We start from the raw sequence: 9,406 nt of genomic DNA on the forward strand, positions 1-9,406 counted from the left end.
AAAAAGTAAATACATCTATAGATAAATGAATGCACCATTTGAATGCATCTATTATAATTAGATAACTTCACACGATAGCACTGCTGATATCCTTAAAACCAAAAATAGATGGGAAATGCACTACCAAAGGAAGAAAAATACATACATAAATATGCACCTAAACAGCAACAGAAAGAAGTTCAAAAAATAAAGAACAAAAGTTCAAGTACTCTAATAAAAGAAGTAATGGCATAAGAATAAATAAACCCTAAGAAACAAAATGAAGAAGTTCAAGTACAAAAACAGATGAAGTTCATATCTAACACTAAACCATAATAACCCTAAACCCTAAAAACCCTAAGATAGATAGTGGGGTCACGGATGTGACGGACTCGCCTTCGCATGCGACGACGTGGCACGCCGCGTCGTCACCTGCTCTGGCTCGTTCCTGTCTCGGCCTCGCAGGGGAAGGGGAGGGGGGCCCGACCCCCTCCCCCCTGCTCGGCCTCTCGTTACCGCATTGGTCAATACGCGCAATTCCGATTTCAATATCTACAAATATTTAAATCCAAAAAATAACAACCTCAAATTTAACATGTTAAAAACGATTATCACACTGAAGTTCAGGATAGTTATTCAGTAAAGAACAACAAATATTATAAGTACAAATAACATACTAGAAAAAATAAAAAAAATACGCATATCCATCGCCCAATTACATGGCTGTTCACGGGACTAACTCAAAAAAATCCAAACAAATGCAAAGAATGAAAAAGTAACATAAAAAAGAAGGATATACAGAGGAATTGCTTTATTACTTTGCAAAGAAGGAAAAAGCAGAAGTTCACATATAAAGAACATAGAAGTCCAGCTTCTACAAAGGACCCTTACATGATCTGTAAAAAGTGCATGCATACTTGGGCTAATCCCATGATTGCTCATGAGACAAAAGTATAAAAAGGAACATCTGAAGAATTAAAAATACGAAAGGAAACCAAACAAAGAAAAATATAGAGCACCATGCGCCTTCGCATTGCAAATGTGGAATGTAATCTGGAAAACCAGAAGTTCAACCATTAATAAAAAAAGAGAAGTCCAGATCTTACCAAAGATAAGTGGATGATCAAAAAGCTATACCAAAGCATAGACTAAGGGAAAAATAGGGTGCATGTTCCTGTGGTCTAGCTCCACGCTTACACACTAGCTACAACAAAAATTGCAGAAGAAAATCTAGTAAGGGTTTCTGATACAAAGGACTTGCTGCATTATCTTGCAGCCAAAAGAAAAAAGAAGAAGTTCAGGTATGACGACGCAGAAGTCCAGCACAGAAACCCGGACAGACCCAACAGGATCAACCTGATCCTCCCCCGATCCCGATCCCGAGCCGCCCCAGCCCCGACAGGATCCAACGAAGGAAAAGAAGAAGTTTAGGTATGAAAACGCAGAAGTCCAGCTTGTACAACGACCATTAGAAGATCTAGAAATAATGAACAAACGAATTCGTCCAAAGCATAAAATCATCTCCACAAGATTGCAACACGTCCGCACCCCCTTGGAAATGATCTGGCAACTACCTTTCGACAACTGAAAGGACCAGAGGGTAAATTTCAAAACCGCTAAAATAACATGTGCAGAAACCCACAGGGAGTGCCAACATCAAATCGCTAGAAATCAAACCGTAAGGACCCTCCCGATTAAAATTTACGGATTAGTAAGCCTCGAATTTCACTAAAGTACTCAAATCAGGCAGCAAACTTTAAAGAAAAATGAGAAATCAATAGAAGCACGGGTTGCATCTCGGGCGGATGAAGAACACGGGCGATTTCAAATTTGTTTGAAATAACAAAGAATTTGTGCTCCAAAATGGTTGTGTACTTCTTGGAGTACGTACTCTCGCTCCTCATATACCACATAGATGAATCTTTTATAGCTTATTATTATTTTTAATATACTTCATTAATAATTACTAGATACCCTAAAATGGATTTCATGAAAAAAAAATCATGTGTGCCTCATATTTTCGAAGGTTTACGTATATACTGATTTGTTTGTACGTGAAAAAGGTATATTGCAAAAAGTATGTCGTAAATAATATTTTTTTCAACAAAACTTGTATTGAGGTATCTTAGAATATTTAACGAAGTATATTGAGAATGATAAGGGGTATAATCAATGCGTATACGAGGTATATTGAAGATGGGAGTACATACTCCCAACAGTACAGAAAATGAGTCCTATATATATATATATATATATATATATATATATATATATATATATATATATATATATATATATATATATATGCTAGCAAAAGGGCCCGTGCGTTGCAACGGGTTAACCAAGTTATATGTTGTTTACTTATCACAATGACTGATGAGGGTGTGACCTGAGGGCTTGAGACGTGTACGGGGAGGGGGTAGTGGCCACATGGAGGTGGGGAATGGCGAAGACATGGTGACCACAACAACTGACATGCCGCATACCTTTCTCTCTCTCTCTGTTTGTGCATCCCCTCCTTTGGGTCTGAATTAAACATGGTGCATCGATGTCACGCTCTCTCTACTCTTCATCCTTCCCTCTTTCTTAATCTCACCAAGGACACAGATGGCATTCGGAGTGGAGGGATAACTTGGTGGTTGACACTGAACAACTCATGCCATGTGGTGAAATTTGTTAGTGGAGGAAAAATGAAGAGATACAGATTGAGAGCAAGTCAACATTTCACACCAATATTTCCCTCACATATATATTAAGAATACAGTATAATTACTAATGTATTCGTAAAAGTTGCTAGTAGGGATGCACGTGGACCATGTCGGCGTTTGCATGTCCACGACCTTCCACAAAAAAAACTAACACCGTCATTATAGTAACTAAAGATTAGTGTAAATATTTGCTTCATGGACAGGTGTGGGCATGCTGCTTTAAGAATCGTGTTAGTGAAATTTTTACTTCGCGCACGGTCGTGGACATGAAGACACCGTCCGCTTTCACACCTAGTTGCTGGACATTAACATTTAAAATACTACATCACCGACAATGCTGTTGGTGGAATTCAAAAGTAGGCATGTTGTCTTTGAAAAAAAATCAATGCGAGTGCATGTATAGCAACTTCTAGTGGATGCCAAAGTACAATATCTACAGCAACAACAGTACCAAATCCCCAATCCCACCGGGAGCTCCTCTTTCTTCCTCGTGTTATTTCACCACCCAGCGCCACCCTTTCTTTTCTCCAACCAGCGCCCGTGGTAAGGACGAAGCTACCTCCCGGTGCTCCCTACACCTCCACTCCATCTACTCGTGCTTTGTGTGTCACATGCTCCTCCACAGAACCTCAGCCGTGGCACCCAGACCTAGCACAAAAGCATGGCCGTCTGTCAGATTTGGCACGGATGCGCGGTAGCTCCTCTCTCCCCTGATCTTCCCTGTGAGATCTAGCGACCCCCTATGACTTCCTCTCCCACGCGGCACCGCCTCACTGATGACCTTGCCGGCAATGTGAGTGACAGTACCACTTCTCTTCTGTTCTCCTGCTGGTTAGCAAACTGAACCAAGCCAGTTTTTTAGTCATCTGAAACTGAACCAAAACATTTAACTCTAGTTGGTTTCGATCATCCAGCAGGAAACAGACAGACCTACAGGTGGTCTGCTCATCACGCTTTGGAACAGACCTATAGCTTTTTGAAAATATGTGCTTCATTATATGGTGGAATAGAATTTTATGAAATCATATGGCAAGGATTTATAGCTGGGTGTAGCACAAAGAACGGGGGTTGTTAACTTAAAGTATGACATCTAAACAAATGATGTAGTAGAACATATATGATTACCTATGTAGGTTTTAGTTTAAAGAGCCTGATGCTCCAGTTACTCATTTTGATTGAAGATCAAGCTCAGTGTTCTCTTTCTAGTATTGACACTTGGAACTAAAAGTCTAAAATACACATTTTTGTCAATGAGTTTCCACACCAAAACTGAATACAATTTAACTGGTCAATTAGCCTTATGGAATCTTGATCTTAAGCTAAAAACTGAGAATGTACAAATGTGACAGTCAGATTCTCCCATGCTTGTTAAATTTCAACGTGTAAGTTAAGTATCAAATACTTGAACTTTCTTAGAGAAGACATATCAGGTACTAACCATCAGTTTTATCCTTACTTAGATATCAAACGAACCTGAGCATGTGCCCGAAAGATAGCTCTTCAAAAAAAAACTTCTGCTTACAATGAATATAGCTGCAACCTGAATATGTGCATAGGTAGCACCATCATCAATAATGTACATAAGTAAAAAGGAAGGATGCAAACCTCTTAGAATTATTTACATCAGTGAAGCCAAATCTTATCTTCTGCTGGGACATTTAGAACGAAAAGATAATTCTTGAGGTTGATAGGATCAAATTTGCATGTCACGGTGTCTTTCTAGCTTCAGGGAGAGAACTAATAAGTAAAAGGAAAGAAGGTGCATGATAATTTAAAGTAGATCAAATTAAGCATGCCATCCCCACCAAGCCACTTCTTTGCTCAGCACTTCGTTGTCACATCCCAGATGGATCTACCTTGTTTCTGGAGGAAAACAATGTCCACTTGGATTAATATATTTCTGTTGTCACGCACAAGCCTATAGTACTGAACCAACTCTCTCTCGAACCAATCTATAATGTAACACCCTACATTTGATTGGCTAACACATCAGATGGTTCTTTAAAACTCTCTTCTAGAATTATTATGGTGGCTCTAATAGTGCCTCTCATACAGAAAAACGGTGCAATCTGCGGATACACCAAGAAAATAAAAAAGTAAAAACAAAGAGTTCTTTCACTGAAATCATCAGCCGCCAGTTAATTAGTTCAGACTTGAGCCGCTGTATTGGCGTCGTACTGTAGGTGTGTCCTATTTAGTTTTATAGTTTTATCCTTACCTAGGTTATTAAATAATCTCCATGGAGGTATGTTGATCCTTTTGGTTGTGAGGGCACATCCATCATGATGAAGATGAACCATATCAATGAACCAAAGAAAACCTAGCTGCGTGTGTCTAGTGACTAAGCAACTAAAGGAGGGATGTAGGAAGTGCCAATCTTAATTGCGACAGATTAAGGACTTGGGAGCAGAGGAGGAATCTCCATGGCCGCTTCGTCCCCGAGCAGTAGCAAGGTGTCCACTGGTCGTTCCTCCCTGCACATCTACAGGAGAAGAGAAGAGTAGAGGTTAGAGAAAAGGGGAGATAGAGAGGACGAAGCCAAGGGAGGGGATCCACTTGCCGGACGAGAGGAGGACGGCATGTCCATGGGTGAGGACAAGATGCCCGAAACTCTAGCCATGGGGGGAGGGTCGCGGGTGGGCTTTGGTGGCCTTGAGTGCTGGATATAGCTGGATGGGAGGGTGTCGCGGTCCGAGGGGAGCTCGGGCTGTGCTTCGCGATGGCGGGATTCGCCGGACGTCGCCTGAATCATCCGCCGTAGGTGGCGCCACGAGGAGCCGCGTGAAGAGTGAGAGATGGGACAGGAGAGGGATGGGTGGGTACGGGATGCTACGGATCCGGCAGCCTCCGGAGCTGCGAGGTGGGAGAAGAGGAGGGGGAGGGCCAGTGGCGAGGTGGGTCTCAGAAGGAAGGGGATGCGGTGGGTGGCGACGAGGGCGCCGCCCCTCGTGCTCCGCCGTTGCTGGAAAGGGTAAGTCTGGATAAGATGAAATAGAGGATTGTGGGCTGAATTTCTTATAGTATACGCAGGTAAAATAGTACCACCTCGGATATAGGTGAAAAAAAACTGAAAGCGTAAAATCACGGAAAGAAAGCGCATTATGACGGTGAACCCAGAGACTCAATCCGTGCTTTATTATTATATTAGGGATATATATATATATATATAGTCACCCTGGGTGAGGAATAGTTATTCTTCACCCCCTCTATTTTACCATCAATGCACCATAATTTTACGTTCCGTAAGTTTTGTCTTATTTCCAACGCAACAAGGGACCGTAAGAAAATATATAATCACCGTAAAAAATATTTTATGTTATGTAAAATTACAAACATAAAAACATAGTCTAAAATACACATAAACTGCAAAATTTCTTTTCTTATGACCTATATTTTTATTTTCTTATGTCAAATTTTACGTAGTGAATCAATAGGAATGTAACTATTTGAATTCGAAACGTAATTTAATTATGAAATGATTGTAAGATTACCTAGGGTGAAGAATAACTTATTCTGCATCCTGGGTGATGAATATAACACTATATATATATATATATATATATATATATATATATATATATATATATATATATATATATACACTAGCAAAAGGACCCGTGCGTTGCAACGGGTTAACCAAGTTATATGTTGTTTACTTATCACAATGACTGATGAGGGTGTGACCTGAGGGCTTGAGACGTGTACGGGGAGGGGGTAGTGGCCACATGGAGGTGGGGCATGGCGAAGACATGGTGACCGCAACAACTGACATGCCGCATACCTCTCTCTCTCTCTGTTTGTGCATCCCCTCCTTTGGGTCTGAATTAAACATGGTGCATCGATGTCACGCTCTCTCTACTCTTCATCCTTCCCTCTTTCTTAATCTCACCAAGGACATAGATGGCATTTAGAGTGGAGGGATAACTTGGTGGTTGACACTGAACAACTCGTGCCGTGTGGTGAAATTTGATAGTGGAGGAAAAATGAAGAGATACAGATTGAGAGCAAGTCAACATTTCACACCAATATTTCCCTCACATATATATTAAGAATACAGTATAATTACTAATGTATTCGTAATCAGGTTGCTAGTAGGGATGCACGTGGACCATGTCGGCGTTTGCATGTCCACGACCTTCCACAAAAAAAACTAACACCGTCATTATAGTAAATAAAGATTAGCGTAAATATTTGCTTCATGGACAGGTGTGGGCATGCTGCTTTAAGAATCGTGTTAGTGAAATTTTTACTTCGTGCACGGTCATGGACATGCGTACGCCGTCCGCTTGCACACCTAGTTGCTGGACATTAACATTTAAAATATTACATCGCCGACGATGTTGTTGGTGGAATTCAAAAGTAGGCATGTTGTCTTTGAAAAAAAAATCAATGCAAGTGCATGTATAGCAACTTCTACTGGATGCCAAAATACAATATCTATAGCAACAACGGTACCAAATCCCCAATCCCACCGGGAGCTCCTCTTTCTTCCTCATGTTATTTCACCACCCAGCGCCACCCTTTCTTTTCTCCAACCATCGCCCGTGGTAAGGTCGAAGCTACCTCCCGGTGCTCCCTACACCTCCACTCCATCTACTCGTGCTTTGTGTGTCACATGCTCCTCAACAGAACCTCAACCGTGGCACCCAGACCTAGCACAAAAGCATGGCCGTCTGTCAGATTTGGCACGGATGCGCGGTAGCTCCTCTCTCCCCTGATCTTCCCTGTGAGATCTAGCGACCCCCTATGACTTCCTCTCCCACGCGGCACCGCCTCACTGATGACCTTGCCGGCAATGTGAGTGACAGTACCACTTCTCTTCTGTTCTCCTGCTAGTTAGCAAACTGAACCAAACCAGTTTTTTAGTCATCTGAAACTGAACCAAAACATTTAACTCTAGTTGGTTTTGGTCATCCAGCAGGAAACAGACAAACCTACAGGTGGTCTGCTCATCACGCTTTGGAACAGAACTATAGCTTTTTGAAAATATGTGCTTCATTATATGGTGGAATAGAATTTTATGAAATCAAATGCAAGGATTTATAGCTGGGTGTAGCACAAAGAACGGGGGTTGTTAACTTAAAGTATGACATCTAAACAAATGATGCAGTAGAACATATATGATTACCTATGTAGGTTTCAGTTTAAAGAGGCTGATGCTCCAGTTACTCATTTTGATTGAAGATCAAGCTCAGTGTTCTCTTTCTAGTATTGACACTTGGAACTAAAAGTCTAAAATACACATTTTTGTCAATGAGTTTCCACACCAAAACTGAATACAATTTAACTGGTCAATTAGCCTTATGGAATCTTGATCTTAAGCTAAAAATTGAGAATCTACAAATGTGACAGTCAGATTGTCCCATGCTTGTTAAATTTCAACGTGTAAGTTAAGTATCAAATACTTGAACTTTTTTAGAGAAGACATATCAGGTACTAACCATCGGTTTTATCCTTACTTAGATATCAAACGAACCTAAGCATGTGCTCGAAAGATAGCTCTTCAAAAAAAACTTCTTCTTACAATGAATATGGCTACAACCTGAATATGTGCATAGGTAGCACCATCATCAAATAATGTACATAAGTAAAAAGGAAGGATGCAAACCTCTTAGAATTATTTACATCAGTGAAGCCAAATCTTATCTTCTGCTGGGACATTTAGAAGGAAAAGATAATTCTTGAGGTTGATAGGATCAAATTTGCATGTCACGGTGTCTTTCTAGCTTCAGGGAGAGAACTAATAAGTAAAAGGAAAGAAGGCGCGTGATAATTTAAAATAGAGCAAATTAAGCATGCCATCCCCACCAAGCCACTTCTTTGCTCAGCACTTCGTTGTCACATCCCAGATGGATCTACCTTGTTTCTGGAGGAAAACAATGTCCACTTGGATTAATATATTTCTGTTGTCACGCACAAGCCTATAGTACTGAACCAACTCTCTCTCGAACCAATCTATAATGTAACACCCTACATTTGATTGGCTAACACATCAGATGGTTCTTTAAAATTCTCTTCTAGAATTATTATGGTGGCTCTAATAGTGCCTCTCATACAAAAAAAACGGTGCAATCTGCGGATACACCAAGAAAATAAAAAAGTAAAAACAAAGAGTTCTTTCACTGAAATCATCAACCGCCAGTTAATTAGTTCAGACTTCAGCCGCTGTATTCGTGTCGTACTGTAGGTGTGTCCTATTTAGTTTTATAGTTTTATCCTTACCTAGGTTATTAAATAATCTCCATGGAGGTATGTTGATCCTTTTGGTTGTGAGGGCACATCCATCATGATGAAGATGAACCATATCAATGAACCAAAGAAAACCTAGCTGCGTGTGTCTAGTGACTAAGCAACTAAAGGAGGGACATAGGAAGTGCCAATCTTAATTGCGACAGATTAAGGACTTGGGAGCAGAGGAGGAGGAATCTCCATGGCCGTTTCGTCCCCGAGCAGCAGCAAGGTGTCCACTGGTCGTTCCTCCCTGCACATCTATAGGAGAAGAGAAGAGCAGAGGTTAGAGAAAAGGGGAGATAGAGAGGACGAAGCCAAGGGAGGGGATCCACTTGCCGGACGAGAGGAGGACGGCATGGCCATGGGTGAGGACAAGATGCCCGAAACCCTAGCCATGGGGGGAGAGTCGCGGGTGGGCTTTGGTGGCCTTGAGTGCTGGATATAGCTGGATGGGAGGGTGCCGCGGTGCGAGGGGAGCTCGGGCTGTG

At 41.3% G+C, this 9,406-nt stretch overlaps 1 long non-coding RNA gene across 1 annotated transcript; it reads right to left on the reverse strand.

Annotated features, from left to right (window-relative positions):
* Window positions 1–2,920: 2,920 nt before the first annotated feature.
* Window positions 2,921–9,175, reverse strand: LOC119331295. The gene is made up of 3 exons (XR_005160440.1): window positions 8,313–9,175; window positions 4,161–4,227; window positions 2,921–3,559 (listed from the first exon to the last, which is right to left on the reverse strand). It is a non-coding gene; the product is annotated as an uncharacterized LOC119331295 (long non-coding RNA).
* Window positions 9,176–9,406: the final 231 nt, after the last annotated feature.

This window comes from Triticum dicoccoides, chromosome 7A (genome assembly GCF_002162155.2).
Source record: "Triticum dicoccoides isolate Atlit2015 ecotype Zavitan chromosome 7A, WEW_v2.0, whole genome shotgun sequence".
NCBI classification, from domain to species: Eukaryota; Viridiplantae; Streptophyta; class Magnoliopsida; order Poales; family Poaceae; genus Triticum; species Triticum dicoccoides.